Source organism: Pseudomyrmex gracilis, unplaced genomic scaffold, assembly GCF_002006095.1.
Source record: "Pseudomyrmex gracilis isolate BER0280 unplaced genomic scaffold, ASM200609v1 scaffold_326, whole genome shotgun sequence".
Classification (NCBI taxonomy): domain Eukaryota; kingdom Metazoa; phylum Arthropoda; class Insecta; order Hymenoptera; family Formicidae; genus Pseudomyrmex; species Pseudomyrmex gracilis.
In genome coordinates this window covers 130038-140251 of record NW_018020910.1, presented here as the reverse complement: position 1 = coordinate 140251, position 10214 = coordinate 130038, and the positions used below count along the sequence as shown (strand labels likewise).

General features: G+C 33.0%; 1 long non-coding RNA gene across 1 annotated transcript; it reads right to left on the bottom strand.

Annotated features, from left to right (window-relative positions):
• Positions 1-4518: 4518 nt before the first annotated feature.
• Positions 4519-5954, bottom strand: LOC109860083. Its single transcript, XR_002250777.1, has 3 exons — positions 5185-5954; positions 4921-5111; positions 4519-4832 (listed from the first exon to the last, which is right to left on the bottom strand). It is a non-coding gene; the product is annotated as an uncharacterized LOC109860083 (long non-coding RNA).
• Positions 5955-10214: the final 4260 nt, after the last annotated feature.

The following is a 10214-nucleotide window of genomic DNA, read 5'->3' as shown; positions in this document are numbered from 1 at the left end:
TAATATCGAATTAATTGTAACAATCCAACATTTTATTGATTTAACAGAATTTGTTATATTCTTTCCATTTTTTGTAATTACTTTGAGACGTTGCAAAAACTGTTTTGTTTCATAGAGGTAAGTAACTTGCTCGCTTGTATTTGTGTATGCTTGTTTATTAGGATTGCTGCTGTAAAGTTTCGAAGAATTTAAAATATCGAATAACTTGTCAAACTTTGCAACAAAATCTGCTGTAAAAATAGCCGCCGCAGATAAAAAACCTAAACTAACATATGTGTTTATAGCAGCCGAAACAGAGTGACTTAATACTTGTGTTGCATATTTGACTTTCATTTTTTCAAAATTATTTGGGTTAATATGGCTATCTGTCAATCTAGGAGCTGCTCTAAATTGTGCTTTTTTATCTATTGTATACAAGTGTTCTATATGTTCCCATGAAGCAATTTTATCATTCTCATATACATAATTGTGTTGATATAAGTTATTCCTAGTTGCTTTTAACAAATGTGGTGGATCAAAAATGTAGTATATTTTTTCTTCGTCTATTGTAAAATATGATTTTCTATCATTAATCTTCAGTAATTTAGTTAACTGATAAAAATTAGAGCCCATATCTGTAATAAGACAAACTACTTTCAAACCAATATTTTTTAACTTCCTTACTGTTTCTTGTATAATTATCAGTAAATCAGATGCTTTCATTGTAGAGTTTAAAAAGAAATAACTCAATGGTTGTTTCCATGATTGACAGATGCCTTTCACCATAATAACTGCAACATTATGTGCAAGTAACTGTGAACAACTCTGTAAATATCCTATGTCTTCAAAACCTATGACTTTATCTGTTGTTATGTTGTAAAATAAATGTGCTTTCAAAGACATTTCGTCTATACACAGTATGCAATATTTATTAATGTCTGGTAAATCGTTAATTTTAATTTTTAACATTTGAAATACGTTGTCTTGTANCCCTGGATTTATATAACAATTTCGCGTAAATCTTTGTAGAGTTGCATAACTAGGTAAACAAAATAATTTAGATTTAGTCGCTATATTTATATATGCTTTGGGACTTGCAAAATATATAGATAAACAATGCTGTTTAAAGGAATCGCTATCGTACCTTCTACCTTTTGCATCCTTTTTAAAAAGACGTGCTTGTATTTTTAAAAATTCAGATGTTTGCTTTGGAAAATATTTATCTAATAACTTATCTAATGTACTCATATCTTCTGACTTTGCTTTTTTTACTTGCGTTAATTGTAATTCTAAATTAGCTATTTGTCTTTTATATCCTCTTATCTGTTGATACAGGTGTACTTTTCTTGGAGATGTAGAAGATAGTGACAAGGCTGTTTGTGTTCCTGATTCCTGATTTCTAATTGCTTGTGTTGTTGTTTCATCTATATCCATGCTTTTTTCATTGAACGTCATATTTAGTACATTTTCTTCTTGTATATTCTCTTTTTGTATATTTTCTTCTTCTATATTGTTACTATTATTTGAAGTATTTATGCAGAGAGTTGTAGTAGAGCTACTTGTTGTTTCATCTGTAAGATTATAACTTAATGTGTAAACACTGTTTTTTTGTTGGGAGATGATTCAAAACTCTTTTAACCTGGCATAATGCTTATTCGAATGCTATTGAATTATTTATAAATAACTTACCATTATTTTGTAGAATATAATCTGGAATAGCATGCGGTTGCAATCGTGTTTTCTCAAAATTTAAAAACATATTATTTTGGAAATGACGTTTGCATACTCTGTAATTATTATAAAGCTGTAAGGCTGTTTTTGTAAATAATTCTTTTCTATTACAGGCTGATACCCATAATTTTGACCTTCAAACAATAATATTTCTTATACATTTGTTTTCCAAATTCTCGTTATATAATAACAATTAGGTTTATTTATGTTCATAAAACATGCAAAACTATTATTTCATTGATTGTCTAACAATTAATTATAAAATGATTTACAAAAAATAAATAAAGTTCCACTGTAAATGCAAGATTAATTGTAACATTGAGCTAATATTTGAACATGTTGCAGTTGGTGTTAAAAGCCGATACTGAACAACAAATATAATATAAACTGAACAACAAATATAATATAAACTAATATAATATAAAATATAATATAAACTAAAAAAAAAAAAAAACCTTTCTGTATCTTTTGGAAAGCGAAACAAAGTTTCTTTCTTTCCGCGTTTTGCGTTTGTTGCACTTGGACAGTCTTTAAAACAACATCTATATCCACCTCTTTCACTCATAGTGTATTATTCTATTTTAATCAATATATATAAGTTTCGCGGTATACGTCTTGTTTTTTATTTACGATCAACAGGTTATGGATCTACTACATATATTAAATAGTCGCCATATTGTTGGTTGTGCAATTCGGTCATGCGCGAGAGACAACTTTTAGTATAAGTTTTCGGAGAGTGAACCTACTGTTCTTACCTATACTGTGACACGGACACGGCTGTTCGCCTGTGTGCGTATCCCCTCCACTTGCTGCTGCATGCTGCAAAAGTCTTAAAACTGGCATCTCTGATCGCTAGTGACGAGAAAGTGGACAAAACTCGATCACGTGACCACTCATCTCAGCGACAAGTGACACCGTGAAATTTTACCTTGATAAATGATGAAAAAAAAAAAAAAAAAAAGAGACAAACGATAGTATTAAGCTCCTTGTACAATCCGAGGGAATACTGATAGCGATAAGCGATAGATACAGAATTCCAACTTTTCGGAAATTTTATCGCTATTGCTTATTCCGTTTTCTGATCTGCATTGATACATGTGTATTTTTATATGTTAGATTCTGCTGTTCCTGCCGTTATTTGTAAATATAAACTCTTTAGAACTGGTGTTATTTCTATCGCTATCGCTATTTCTTCCATTGTGCAAGGGACTTTACGATTGTTGGTATGTTTTGTGTGCAGACAACGCAATGTTTTACTCATCCAAAGATTATATTTATTTCTTTTTACATACATCCAAATGTATTGTGTGCACTCGTGTTAAAATTATAAACTTCTGTATTCTTCCTCTTAAACTTATAATAGTAGGGAAGTGGCCAATTCGAAGCGATAATCAGATCTTCATGTCAATAAAATTCTTTATTTTAGAAAAGGTGATAAACGTTTCGATCCTAATTTAGGTCTTCTTCGTTGTACTACATATAATAATTATAGATTATATTAAACAATCTTACGCAATGGGTAGACAACCTCAAATTACAAGATTTGACACTTACAAGAAGGCTCGTAAGTATAGGAAGAACTCGGTCCACACACATCAGGCGCGCAACGTCGCCAACAACACACGATACGAAAGTCTCGGTACTAACGAGACGCGAACAAACAACTAGCGCGACGACCGCCGATAGACTGACAATGAGCTACATCCTTAACAACATTACTATTCCGAATAACATCCTCCTCCTTTACTTCTCAAGTTTTTTCAAATAAAGAAATTTATTGACACGAAGATCTGATTATTGCCTCGAATTGGCCCTGCTATGTTAAAATTATAATTTTGATATGTTACATATTGATCATATGTCGCATCTTTTATACTGATTCACATATTATTTCTTCTTTAATAAAATAATATTATAAAATAATATTTGTTTACTGTTATTATATCAAGCAATTCCTTGAATATTTTCTTCTCGTGTAGTATGTGTATACTTACTGGAATAACTGCTCCTGCTAGTGTCTTTACTTACAATATAAAAAAGAAAAGATAAGAAAATGTTGTCACGTCGGATTTGACGGAACACACTTCGATATTAAGTTTAAACAACCTGTGAAAATTATACTTACTACATCTAGAAATTTTTACGTTTCAAAAACTATGTACAAATATATAAGTAGTCGTAAAATTATTTTCTCTTAAAGATATCAAGTTAACTTTTACGTGAATATTTTACCTCGAGACTTGTGCGTTTGAGTTTGTGAATGTTAAGTAAATGTTTACTTCTCTCGGTCTTTCCAGTTACTTTCATTCGATCGATTCTTTTCCGCGAAAAACAATAACATAAAAGACATATACCTAATCGAGAGAATAATACTAACAAATATATTGACAAAATATACTAACTACTGAGAACGATCAGACTTTTTCCTATCCTATGTTTTACTTTTAGCTCGATCATTTTCCAGGAAAAACAGTAACGCGATATTGCAATATATTATATATCTCGTGAGATGTAGAAAATGTACGTAATAAATAAGTAATATATGTTGTTCTAGTAATGTTGTCACGTAATAACGAGACATATAGACAGATTATTGAGAGATAGAAAAATGTCGGTTACAGAAAAGTGTATAAATGTGTTTTTACTTGTACATTGACAGACTAGTTGTTCTCGAGCAATTTTGAGTTTACTCGCGTCGATATCTGGCGTGTCGAAAGAAAGTCTGTAAGAAATTTAATAAAACTGGTACAAAAATGAAAAGTTTAATTCTGTTGTTGATTGTTGTGAGATATTCGTGTCAATCTGTGACATACGCAGCTGTGAATATTACTGAAATTGATGTTATGTTAGAAAAACTAGTAAGATGTGTTTTTGTATTTTTAATAATGTGGTATACAGATGATAAATAACACATTAATACATAAGTATTATATACGTATATGTATCGCGTGATTTTTAACAAGAGTAAGTTATAAGATGTAATTCTCTCGGATTTGTATATTTACTTAACATTTTATATTTTTCTGTTTTTGAGAATAGAGTAACATATTGAGTAGCTGTCGGGCTGACGAAATGAATTACGTTGGTCTATGCTGGTCTTCTGGAACTTTTAAATACTGGTCCTCCAAATTTATGAAAAATATTCCAACAATTAGACTAAAAACCATTATTTCGGATATTAACAAACTATTTAATTCACGGGTTACTTACTACAATAATTTATCTCGATATGACAAATTGCACGTGTTCATCTTGTTTGTCTCGTCTCCGTTGAATTTGAGGTATTTGATTGAAGAATTAATGGTATCGATATGGTGGAATCCGTTAGCGTTTTACGGTATAATTTACGGCAATAATGATACCAACGTCTGTGACAAACCGGAGTCTTATCTATCGATTGCCTGGAATTTAGATCTTGAATCGTGTGCGTTTTTCTGTGTTGATTCTAACAAAACACATGCGGTGTACACTTACAATCGTTATGGAAATCCAGCGCCTAAAATCTGGCGTAAGGTTCAATCTTCCATCGACGAGAAGAATCTAACTTGGAGCATGCTGAAACATGAACTTCAAAGTATGAATGCCAAAACTTGTGACTGTGAAACTTTCCATAAAATATTTTTACGGAATTTACCTCTGTTTTCTCAATTAATACGATTATTGATGCAACTGCCGATAAATTTCAATAATAAAAAGAAATGTGATATAAAACTATTGCGATTATATTTTTGACTAAAAAATGTATGTTGTATTATTAGAGCATAGAAGTTCCTATTTACTTGTATAGTTTTTACTCAAATATAAAAAGAAGCTGTTGTTACTTTGTACACTTTGTAATAATTGAGCGTATCTTTCTAGGCGATACAACGTGCGAAGAATTAAATTTTAACAAGAAAATCAAAGTAGGTGGCTATCGGATTAAGTTGACGGGTGGCTTATCTCCTCCGACTCTCACATTCAATCCTCAAAGAACAAGTATGAACAATTATGGAGGCTTGGACGGAATCATTCTAAATACTCTTTTCGACAAGATAAATGCTACTATGTCGGTGACGTTACTCGATAGAAGAGCCAAAATTCATCCTTTGCTGACAAACGTGTCGCACAGCGAATACGATATGTTAATGAATGCGCAATACATCTTTAATAAGCCGAATTATACTATGACGTATCCTCATATAGATTCTGGAATCAGCACGCTCACCAGGTAAAATTTTCAATTGTTTGAACAATATTTTACATAGAACTTTTGTGTAAAAAGTTATTTTATTAAACACACACACACATATACATATATATATATATATATATATATATATATATATGTATATGTATATACATAAATTGCGAGAAAAAAATTATATAATAAAAATTTTTCTACGAAATATTCCATCAAGTTGTTCACTGTCTAAACTATTCTTTTCGATTAACTTTCTGTTAGACCGAGTGGTTTCGATTCTAACGAGACGAAGATTCTGAAGTTCATGGGCTGGCAATTGATTGCCGGTATTCTAACAGTTTCCGTCGTTACGATTTTTGTTTTTGCTGCACTGGGCGACCTGACGTTAAGTACGGCCTGTTTGGAAGTAATGCGAATCACGATCAACGCGTCCATTCTGCACGTTCCTCGACGGACACCGCTGAGAATCTACCTCGTCACTGTGCTTCTTCTCTTCTTGCTCACTGGATCGATGTTTCAGGGGAGCCTGTCGTCTCTGTTGACTTCATCCACGTCAAAACCCAACATCGACGACAACGAGGCGCTGAAGAAGGCGGGTTATCCTATCTATACGTTCTCAGGCTACAAAAACGCGATCTTCGATCTCGCGTTGCAATCGCGCGTGAGAGAAACGGACGCGTGGGATTGCAGCGGTTACGTGATCGAGTATCCGGACACGGCATGCGTGGCAGATCGCAATCGGCTCGTGAGAATTGCCTTCGAGAACGACTTGCACGTGTCGAAACACCGGTTAACGAATCTGTATATGGGTTACGTGACGCGTCCGAATTTTCCGTTAGTTAAGAGAATCGGAAGATTGCTGATGTCGATGTCGCAGAGCGGACTGATCGAACATTGGAGAATGAAGACCACGGCTGTCTATAAAAACAGGTGGAACATGAAGGAGCAAGAGATGAAGAGAAATAAATATCGCGCAATGAATATTTGTGACTTGTTGTTCGCCTTTTACATATTACTCTTTGGACTCGGTGTTTCAATCCTGACATTCGTGTCGGAGCTCGTGATCAGATGTTACAACAAATTGCAAAATGATGATAAAACTAAAAAGAAAGGAGAAAATTAACTGACGTCGTAAAAGTGTAAATCAAATCTGTGCAAATCTAAAGATAATTTTTTTACTCGTTTATAAAGTATCAGTTTTTTAAATATATTAAATATTTTACAATATATATACTACACACACACACACACACACCCACACGCACACGCACACGCACACGCACACACACGCACACACACACACACACACACACACACACACACACACACACACAAAACTTTTTAAAAAATATTACTTGTCCTAAATATCTACTATATATAATTCTATATAAAAAGATGGTTGTAAAATACATTTAAGATACTTGTAGATCTAGATGAAGATAGAGGATTCAATAGAGGATGGACTGAGTACAGGATATCAAAATGTATTAACATTTGGTCAATATATTTTATTCCTTCACTTCAGTTTAAACAATTTGTTCATTCGGAGGATTTCCCGTAAAATGAATATGATATATAGTAAATATGCTTCTTTTTACAATTTATATCATATACACAATGCTGCTGCTGCTGCTGCTGATGGATGATGATGATGATGATGATCGTGAGAATAATGATGACGATGATAATAATAATAATAATAATAATCCTTAACACAATAATTTTTAATAAGTAAAATAATTATTAAAATAGTAATAATGAAAGTTTAAGACGCAAACATAAACAAAAGTGTGGGGTATACAATGGACCGTCTCCGTTAAAACGACAGCATTTTTTATGCTATATGTATGTACGCATTTACATATCGCGTTTTGTCAATTGCTCTATACGTCATTTCAACATCTCTCGTCTCTCATCTCACTTTAATTATTTTATTTTATTTATAATTTAGTAAATGTTCTCTCTCGCTCCCTCTCTCTCTCTCTCTCTCTCTCTCTCTCTCTCTCTCTCTCTCTCTCTCTCTCTCTCTCTTTCTCTCTCTCTCTCTCTCTCAAATCGTTTTTTGTTTTAAGCTGAGATTATTATAAAATAGGTAAAAAAGCCCTGTTTCACAAAATATCTCGCAAATATATAGATATATATATATGTATATGTATATATGTATATATTGTCTCTCCCACGTTTTATTTCCCTTGTCGCCGTCGTCTCGTGTAATCTTGCATATTTTTTGCATACTTGTTTAGTTTGTTTTTTTCTTTCGTTATGCCTTTCTTGCTAAAGTCAAAAGCTGTACTGAGATTCTACCTTTCAAAGAAATATATATTTCGCGATATATATAACGCACGTCTCTGCGGAAGAGGCAAAATGCGAATGTAGTTTAATAATAAACGTATATAGCCGATTAGATGATACTACGCAGAGAAAACTGAAAAAAAAAGTAAAAACCGCATTAGATGTGTCGGCTTTGAAATTATGAGTAAAGGATATCCGAAAGAAGAACGAAAAGAGCATGCTTGTAAAAAACAATTTGTCTCACCTCAGCGCAATTTCTTTTTTTTCTTTTCGCTGAATTTACTTTGCAGTTTCAATTTTGCACGGAGTCTTTTGGCAACGTGAGTAATAAAAAGGGATTGCATATTAGTGTAATTTCTTTGCGTTTATATTGATCACTTGATGTACAAAGTGAGGCATCCTGGAACGTTTGCGACATATACATTCGTCGAAGGATAGAGTAGGTATTACGAGTCGCTTCGTGTCCGCTATGTAAATTTTGTACTTCTTTCCTTCCGCTACGTGTCAAAGATGTATGTACCAACGATGAAACAATTTCGTAAGTAATTGTGTAGGTTTGTATTGCTGCGAAAGACAATGCGCAATGCCGAAAAATGTCCATTGTAATGATATTGTTCAAGATTTGTATATAAATTTGTAATTAATTATGTAGTCTTCTAAAATGATGCGTGTAAAAAGATTTGATAACACTTGTAATTTTGATATATTTTCAGTAGTTGTGAATTTGACGACAATTTATAATAACGCACGTTTTAATATCGTATTGTAAAATTAAAACATTCTTTAATTTTCGGCGGAAGAACAAAGATTTTTTAAGAAGAAAGTTTTGTTCTCGCAATTTTTTCTCATCGTCGCATAAAACAGAAAGAAAGTAGAAGAGATTCGATCTCTTCGAGTTTTAAAGCCGTTTATTCAAAGAAAAAACAACGTTAAAAATATTTTATTAAATAACAATTAAAAACTGTTCAATCATTTTTGCCCTTTGGCATCGATTTGAAGTGATTTGCAAAAATGCTTAGTCGAGCACATTTGTGTGTGTGTGTGTTTTCATTTATGTGTCTTCCGGAAAGAGCGCGTGTGTACATGTTAAGCCTCCGCGCCAATAAATACAATAATAATTAACAATTAAAATAAATAAGAAGCAAATAATTACATTTGATTAGCGATATAATTTGGTCTCTCCTTGGTGCAGTTTATTATTCACATGTTCTTCAACTCCTTTCCTCGTTAATCCTGTCTGCAATTTTTTCTCTCACTGCTATCTATCCTTTCGACTCTTTTGTCTGCCCGTCTATCTGTCTGTCTGTCTGTCGTCAAATGATGCGTCGAGTATGTCCAGTGAACATATAATTATGTCTAGTGTGTGTGTATTTGTATGTATATATCTCAGCGTGCGCGAGTATACCGCGTGATCGTAATGCAAATTGGAGACGACCGTCTATCGCGTAAATATTGCTTGTTTGGTTCGACGAAACTCCGCGTCTCACGAAGGGAGGGTAGACTGATTTTGTAAACATATATAGTGTGATAATCACAGAACGAAAAATCAGCAACAAGATATAGATCTTGACGGAAAAAAGCGCGCGTTGGAAGCCTGCTAGAATGCAAATAATAAACTTTATCGTCTACAGAGTTTTTTCTCTACCCTCACCGTCATACGCGGAGTCTCCGTCCACATATGTGTTGTGTCGTTGTGAAACGCAATTAATTTGATTTACTTGTGCATTGCCTCGACGATGAATCGGCGTATGGTCACTTGTCAAACCGATACGTACATGCTGCCGTTAAACTACCCTGTCCGTTAACCCCCGCTCTCTCCCTTGTAAAATCGTTGCCTTACAGCCACGACGCGTCTCGTCTTAACAATTTAGGATCACATCTTGAACGAAATGATTTGTGTAATTAACGTGAATAAGTTAATTATAATGAAAAACTGTATGTTAACACATAATCGTTGTAAATAGCATTATAATAGAATATCATATTAAACACATAAATAATTACAAATAGAAGTAATATTAATCAATAACTA